We start from the raw sequence: 8,786 nt of genomic DNA on the forward strand, positions 1-8,786 counted from the left end.
CATTCATTTACAGTAATGATGAAAAATGAAAGACCTTACGTTATGCAGGACTGTCCTCTTTGACTAATGTCGTTATGCCTCGGCGAAGCTGTTCGGTAATTTAGTTTGTTAGACTTTACACGACTTTTATGTGATGTCATTATGAGTATACTTACGTTGTAGCGAGGTTTACATGTAGACATCCCACTTTAACAGCGGCGAATTGGTGCTCTGTGCGTTCTGACGGCGTGGTGCAGCGTGATGAACTGTTGTCCACTCGTAAGGTATTCGAAGTCATTCTGCTACAAAACAATATTGATTAAGTTCTTAGGTTTTCGTGATTGTTCCATACTCAAATTAGTCAATATTGAAAATGAAACTATTTTTCCGGATTTAAATCGCGTATATTTGTTTTTTCAAACAAACCGACGTTTCGGGCCCTTTACAGGTCCCATGGTCACGGTTGACTGAGGTGGTACAGTCTTCAACCAGTTATGTTTAATATTGATGCAAACCACAATTAATATGTTTTAGTTTTTTAATATTGTTTTCTATTTGATATTAGACATAACTGGTTGAAGACTGTACCACTTCAGTCAACCGTGGGACCTGTAAAGGGCCCGAAACGTCGGTTTGTTTGAAAAAACAAATATGCGCGATTTAAATCCGGAAAAATAGTTTCATTTTCAATATTGATTAATTTGAGTATGGTGCAACGGTCTATTGTCCGAAACTCGACATCCAATAAAGAGGACGATATAAAATTATTTATATCATCTTCCTTTGTCCTTTGACTTTACCAAGAGCATCGTGCGCGAGCATCTTGTTGACATTCTTTAAGATCAAGACTACATAATGTTGCTGTTGGTTTATTAGGTATATTATATACTGTTACCAACATACATATGTTTATTATACATTAAATTTTTATATATTTTTTCACCTCACTAGCCCGAAAAGGCTTTCTTTCTCATTAGAAATATAAGCGCAAAAGCGTTTTTTACACGCTAGCGACTTGATGATGGACTGTGGTGCACCTAACTTTTTCTCGTACATACACGTTCACAACAACCGTACACATACACACATACACACAAGCAAAATAGCATGCACAGCATGCAAATTATACACACGCGCTACGATATATACATATATTACACAGAACCATGTTTAGGTTATGTGAAATAGAGATCCATCATAATACGAGTCACGAACTTAAAATTGGTTATAATGGTTTCAATCGGATTGCACGAATTGTACGTACAATCTTAATAATTTTATCGAGAATATCGATTTTCGAGCAAAAATGTTTAGTCTGATGTGCCGTTGTCCGTGCCTATTATTTAGGCCACTCAGCCAAGCCCCGTGGCCTAAACATGGTGCTCGATTTTAAGAACCCTTATAAAGCAAAAATGTTATTAAAAGATCATGTTGTTCTTATTGTTGATCTCAAATTAGAATGTAATCCAAGGAAAGCCGTACCTACTTTTTGTAGGTACCTTTGACGTATCCCTGTGGATTTTACCAGCTGTATTACAATACAAATTGTAGGCATTATGCTCTACTTGGAGTTGCGTACATTTTTTATTTCTTTCCAATCTCTCTGGAACATTATGAAAACACGACCACTGTTTTTGAGCTCTAATCTCTTTGGATATTTACACTAATAAGCGATCAGGTTATATTCGTTACCCAAACAAAGAAGCCAAGTATTCAAATTCATGGTGTATTCCTTTGGGGTATACGATAATTTACAATTAATTTTTAAAGATTATAAAGTTAGTCGACAGTATGAGATCTCTTTTATTTACACTTCCTTTTGTTTCTAATTAGTTTCTTTGTTATTATTTTGCTATGAAGTTTAGAAATTTTTGAGGGAGTTATACGAGTAACCTAAAATTCGAGTAACGTAAAGAATAATATGGACATTCTACAAATCTCGGAACTTCTCTGAACTGAGTATATTTGTTGTGTATTGTGTGTATTATTGACATACTTGAGTAAATTTGTCACAAATTATAATTTCCTATTGACTATTTGCTCAATAAGAAGTAATAAATTTGTTTTAATTATTGTCAATTACCGTCTCAAAACAAAAACAAAACATTTTACAAGAATGCTTTGCACGTATGTTCGCTGTAACTGCTTTCACACAGCATAGAAAGCAGTAAACGCTATCTTTCACACGGTATGAAAACAAGATAAGACAAACAATAGAAACCATTGCCGTAAACAAATATTGGCTTGTTGTGTAACATAACAGCAGCTATGGAGAGAAGACGCATATCTCCCCGGGGTCTAAAAAAGTATTCATATTGTTGAAAGATATTACATACTCACCAGATTCCCAGAAAGCATGTATCTTACTTATTTCCACGGTAACGTAATATGGTAACCTAACGGTTTGACCTACCGCCCCTTAGGGTCAATACACAAAACTGCGATGCGACGCAGAAATCTACGGGCTCGCGCGACGCACCGCAAGAATTTGCGAATTGCCCCTCATCGCGCATTCCTGGGATGTTAAACTTCTTTGTATTTTTTCGTATACTTTCTTATCAGCAACTGCAGTGCTCTTTTTACGATCCATGTCGCCTAGTTTAAAAAATACGTTCAGAACGGTTGATAATCGTCGAAGGAATGGTTAGCTGAACCGTGGCAGTGAGATTCGCGTCGCAGTTTTGTGCGTTGTGAATTCGCATCGCGCCGATTCGCAGTTTTGTGTTTCGACTCTTAAGCAGAGGCTATGAGTTCGAATCCGGCCTCGCACCTTTGAATTTCTCTGAATTTATGTACGAAATTTAATTTGAAATTTACCACACGCTTTTCATTGAAGGAAAACAAGGTTCAAAGGTTCACAACCCTCGGAAAACGTGTGAAGTCTCCAACCTGCATTGGGCCAGCGTGGTGGACTATGGCATAAAGCCTCCCGAAAGATGCAGACCGGTGCCCAACATTGGGACGTATTATAAATGGATTGGTTAAGTAAAATATCTATATACATATTACTAGCAGTAATATTTTTTTTTATTTATTCATGGAAACAAACAGTCATAAAACGGGGGTTCTACTAAAACATTGATTAAAATAATTAGACCTAGAGTTCCACAAATATAAACAAGAAATAGTGAGCAAATACGGTTCAACTACAAAACATAAGAATTATTAATAACATATCATAAAATAACAATACCTGATAAATAAAATTTTTTTTTGAAAAATTAACAATAAATAGGTAAACTAATAAACTTAAAAAACTACTTCTCTTACTTTCTTCTTAAAACTTTGTAAGGTTAACCCAAAAATATCAATATTATTTAAGTTTTTGTTATAAAAATCCAGAGAGCGCCTAAAGAAACCATTTTTAGAATAATTTGTTCTACTAAATTTGCATGAAAAGGTAGCTTTAGAACGCAAGGAGGTGCGAACTGGAACTCTTAAATGAATTTTTTGTAGTAGTTCTGGCGAGTCAATATAATTATTTAACAGTTTGTATGAAACACACGAATCAATATAATTTCTTCTATTGCGCAGAGATGGAACCTTAAAAACATTACAAGAGGAGTTGTTTAATTCTTGTACGAAAGCAGAGATTTTTTATCAATTTCTTTCGCACTCTTTCTAATGCATCAATGTGTACATTGTAGCTAGGGTTCCAAATAAAAAATAATAAATTAATATTATTAGTAGCTGTAGCAGAAGAGCTTCCTGTGAAAGTGTTCGTCCAGGGAAGTACTGCCACCTTACCTATTTCTGCCGCCAAGCAGTAATGCACCGGCGCGGCGGCTCACGTAAGGCACTAGCCTTACAGAGAATCGGATGAAGTCCGTGCAAACGGGCTGATCTGGCGTTAGGATCCGACTAGACCTGACTTAGATGGTCATAGTGCTCTTCTCGTATGTAAGGGTCGGTAGGGAGGGTCACCATTATCAAAACTACTGTAGAAAGTTATGGGACTGTATTTAGTATTGGTTTCATTGACATTAAATGAGTGTAAACGCAGAAAATCAAGGGAATGGTGCGTTGCAAGCCCTTACGAGCAGTCAGTTTAAAAAGGCCTGCCGTCAACATTACTGTGTTCCGGTTTTGAAGGGCAAGGGTGCTAGTGAAATTACAGGTACATGAGACTTGTCAATTTACGTCTTAGGGTGACGGGCGCAGTGGCAGTGCCCCTCAGAACTTTGCGATTTAAGGCTCTGAGTGGCACTGCAACTGTTATGAACAGGCGTGTAGCTTGCCATCAGGTGCACGACTTCACTTCACTCACGTCACTTGATATTATAAAAAAAACTCCAAAAGCGCATAGTCAGAATTAGACAGAAATATTAGTACGTCTCTAAGGGTCGTATTCCAGAACTCTACTCAATGCTCAAGCCAGGACTTGAGTATTGCAGTGAGTACTGAAAATCCTACTCAAGTCCTTGCCATTAGGGTCGTATTTCCAGTGCTTGAAATCATACTCAAGTCTGCTCAAGTCCTGACTTGAGCATTGAGTAGAGTTCTGGAATACGACCCTTAGAAACGTGTCCATTTTTTATGTATTTATTTATAATCAGGTTACGTAGACTCATAAATACACACCGAATAGACTAATGTACTTAATAATATTAAAAAAAACTAATTATTTACACGTATGAACTGCGTAAGACGTGTGACGCAACACGTTAAGCTGCCGGCAAACTTATTCCTTGAACGATACAACTTGGGCCTTTTCAAGGAGGCATTATTTATATTATATGTGCTCCGTCGTCGTCTGCTAAGCTTGCTAAGCCTAAGCTTTATTCATACTGTATTAAACTAAAAAAACATCAAATCCATTGACTTACAATTATATGGACGTCGGGTCCGCGCTAAAAAGTGTCCGAACTTATAGGGCGTTAAAATCGTATACAGAGAGTCATTCACGCTTTAGTCTTCGTTTGTTCGACTGACAGCAAAGCAAGCAAAATTAGACAGTACTGCGATGATATTACAATTTAAATTCAACGTTTTAGCTTTTTCATATTCCTTTACATGTCACTACGTTTAAATAGGTTGACTTGGGACATTTTTTTCGTGGTTTTTGTATTAGACCCGTCGTTCATTTTTTTGTAAGTCAATGATGAAATCAGTGCTTTTACATTATTTTTATTCTTTATGGAATTTACAGCTGCAATGAGATCAATCAACTTCTGGAATTATAATAAGAAAAATAATCGACAACTCTAATATTATAAAATAAATATGTATATTTAAAGACAAACATTTCTTTTCCACAAACATTTAAAAGATATTGTTGTTGTTATACTGTTCGCGTACGAATACTTTAGTCGTGCCTCGCTACCCAAAGTTACCTGCACCCATACTGCGGCCGCTGTTGCTACACTGTAGTCAGGTACCCGAGTTCCTAGCATTTAATAAGCGTTTGTTTATCATAGTTAATCACGGTATAATGATATTATGAAAAAACCCGGATTTTCCTTAGGGGTAAATGGGGTTCCAAAACGGACGGTTAAGCGGTTTTTTCGATTTACCGAGTAACCGGTTTGCATGCCCTAATGTCAACTAATGATACGTACCGATTCTGTCTTAGATTCATACATAAAAATGTCTGATAAAATATTCACGTGTTATCATTACCATTTACCACTACTCGTGTTACCTACGTTGTGTTTTTATTCAAATTCTTAGTATACTCAAGAAAATTTTCTACCACCTACGCATTATCAAGAGCACATAAAGTTTGATAGGTACTTCCAAATTTTGATCGTTCTTATTGCAACCGGTATAAAGTTGAAAAAAGCGTCAAAGCGAATAGGGTGTGGGAACGCACCGTTATTTCGTGTTAATTATATGCGCGCGGATTGCAGAACGCTACCTAAAATCTAGGCTCGCATATACCCTTATTTCGCCCTATAGTGAAAGAACTAAACAGTGAATTTCCTTGCTTAAATAACAAGATTGAGAAAGAGAAAGAGATTCCCGTTCCTAAATTCCTGTTTCGGACGCATTTATCCCATAAAAATGGACGGACTTTATTGTGTTCGAAGCTGAGTACAGTCTTCATTACATCACGCATAATATATGAGCACATACTCATATGAAAGTCATATGGGTCCTTAAATCGTTATTGTACGGAATTCCGTTTTATGTCGACGTTTTGCTACGTAGTTTTATCCCACATGATCCGCTGTGACATAACGTTTACCGACCACGGTTATTTGAAAAACCAATAAATCCATACGATACAAAGTTCAGAATGCCTGCACAAAATATTGTTACTCTGTTTTATTTGTTATAAGAATCTTTGATCAAATATATTGGAACATACACTGTAGTCGCTCAAATTCTTTTTTTAAAGCAAGGCATTTTAATCGTATTTTTTAATGTTTTGTTAATTAACACCGTGTGCTATATAGGCGTCTGCCTTATCGTCTTTAAGGGCGCGTTTATTCGACACGAATTAAAGACAGCAGCGAGTGACGGGCGGCGTGCATCTAACTGTCATGGCAAAACGGGACCTCTGCATGGCAGTCGACCACGGCGGCAGTTAATAGTAGATGAATATTTAATTTAATTATTATAGAGAGACGGAGTTCCCCGAATTCAGGTTAAAGAACCGGATACGTGCCATATCGAACAGCCTCATCCACCCGTGTCAAGTTAAAAGCGTGGCTATTAATTATTACTAGACGAAAGGTATATTCATACGAATATTGATGTTCCTACTTTTACATAAACATATTAATTTACAAGTAATTGTTTAATATCCCTGGAAAATTTCTGAAAATAAACCGACAGACTCCAATGAGACATTATTATTTACATATAAGAAAATATGATTTGAGAATTTCAAAAAAAAAAGCTGAATTAAACCAATATAAATATTATATCCTTTTTAAATCGATATTTAAGATGTATATATAAAAATAATCACATTGTTCACAAGAAGATCATTCGCAATTTTTTTAAATTCTTTTCTCCAATTCATCAATTTTGAGTTACGACAGTATTTGGTTTCATATGAGATATATTGAGCATTGACTATAGAGCCATCAACTTGAATATGTAACAAATAATTAAAGAAACTCAAAACGTAATAAACTTATACTAATAAATTTTCATCTTACTAGCTCGGAAAGGTTTCTTTCTCCGTTGGTATATTTTATTCTTATTATTGTTGACATTAAACTGACAACGTTAACTAATTTTGTTTCTTATAGTTGAACTGTTTTTTTTTCATCTACCACTTTCCTCGCTATTAGTGAGGAAGTTGTGTGTTTCGCTCGGCAGTAAAGTTGTTTTGCGTCTCGTGTCGTAAAACCCTTGCTTCGCTCAGGATTCTATATTTGAATCTCTTCCGCAGGTTTCAATTTGCAAGTTTCAATCCACTTTGCAGCCTTGCATAACAATTACCTACCTATTGTGTAAAAACCGTAACTACAAAAACCCGCCATTTTGTGATCAAAAAGTCACTCACTCCCTAGACGTAACGTCGTTAGTCGAAACAAAGACCTACCAAACAGCAGTCTTTCATATTTTTCTTATTTCATGGCTCTGCACTATTGCGAGGTCAAATATTTTACATTTTAATAATTTGCCCATAGACTTAACCTAACCTTTGGCCTTAATTATTCCAAATCGCAGGTCGAAATTCAAAATTAAATAGTGCAATTTGAGTGGATGCCAAGAAAGTTTTCCTCGCTTTGCTCGATTATTTCTCATTTTGATTATTTCCTTTGCCTTATTGTAATATTATGTGATTTTAAGATTAAGTGTGTTATTTTATCTTATTATTGTTTGTATTTAACATTAATAGTCAATTATTTGCACCAATATACACACGCATTTAGCCAGAGATGGAAAAAACTGTTTAATAATTTTAAACGTTGTGCTTTCTTTATTAAGCATTGGCGACTTGATATTATATGAAATGAGTAGGGGCGCGACTGCAGCGCTACTGCAGCACTTCTATAAGCGTCTAATTTGAAGGCTGTACTAACACGATGTTAATTTAATTGCTACTTAAGACTTATCCTTATTTATTAAAATATAAACGTCTTATACTCTTTCTTTTTTTAGAATTTTAGAATACTCCGCGACGTATCAATAGATATTAAATATTCCCGTCTAGACAATTTTTGCTTTATATGCAAGTAAATAAAGATTATCTTCATAATAAAATTACTAAACTGCAGCGCATGAACATGACGCTGAGGCCCCGCCCCTCTGATCGTGATGTCTTATATTATTTTGAGCGGTGCTAAGCAATTCTAACGTTATTTCGCCACTTCATTCATCGGCCCATTAGCTCAGTTGGTTAGAGCGTCGTGCTAATAACGCGAAGGTCGCGGGTTCGATCCCCTCATGGGCCATAATACTTTTCTTTTTGTTATTTTAATATCTTTATAAACATTTGTTTTATTACATTTTAGTATTTAAATTTCAAAAAGTGTCAAATCGATTACACAACCTTCCCGATGCCTTCATATTATAATGTTTAATGCAAAGTTTTTTTTAGTTGCCACTTTAGTAACTATAGTATTAACAATAGTTGAATCAAAACCTTGCTTAACCACCAATCTGTGATAAAAACCGTACTTCTCATTTAATAAAAAACAAAAAAAAATAATATAAATTCGTTTGTCATTAAACATTACGCCTGAATAAATATTAGTAGCAAATATCTCTAGGGATTGCACAACTATACAATACTTCAAAGGAAAGTTTTGCTTCAAAGGTAGAAAATGTTATCAGGCAAGCTCCTAAGCCAATTACTATATTTCCAGTTACGTCACTGACGATGGCGTCATTATGTTTAATCGTGA

The 8,786-nt window shown here is 35.5% G+C and overlaps 1 non-coding gene across 1 annotated transcript; it reads left to right on the forward strand.

Moving 5' to 3' along the window:
* The first annotated feature begins 8,259 nt into the window (after positions 1-8,259).
* On the forward strand, positions 8,260-8,333 carry Trnai-aau. The gene has a single exon. It is a non-coding gene; the product is annotated as a tRNA-Ile (tRNA).
* Positions 8,334-8,786: the final 453 nt, after the last annotated feature.

Source organism: Hyposmocoma kahamanoa, unplaced genomic scaffold (genome assembly GCF_003589595.1).
Source record: "Hyposmocoma kahamanoa isolate Upper Pololo Valley unplaced genomic scaffold, ASM358959v1 88, whole genome shotgun sequence".
Classification (NCBI taxonomy): domain Eukaryota; kingdom Metazoa; phylum Arthropoda; class Insecta; order Lepidoptera; family Cosmopterigidae; genus Hyposmocoma; species Hyposmocoma kahamanoa.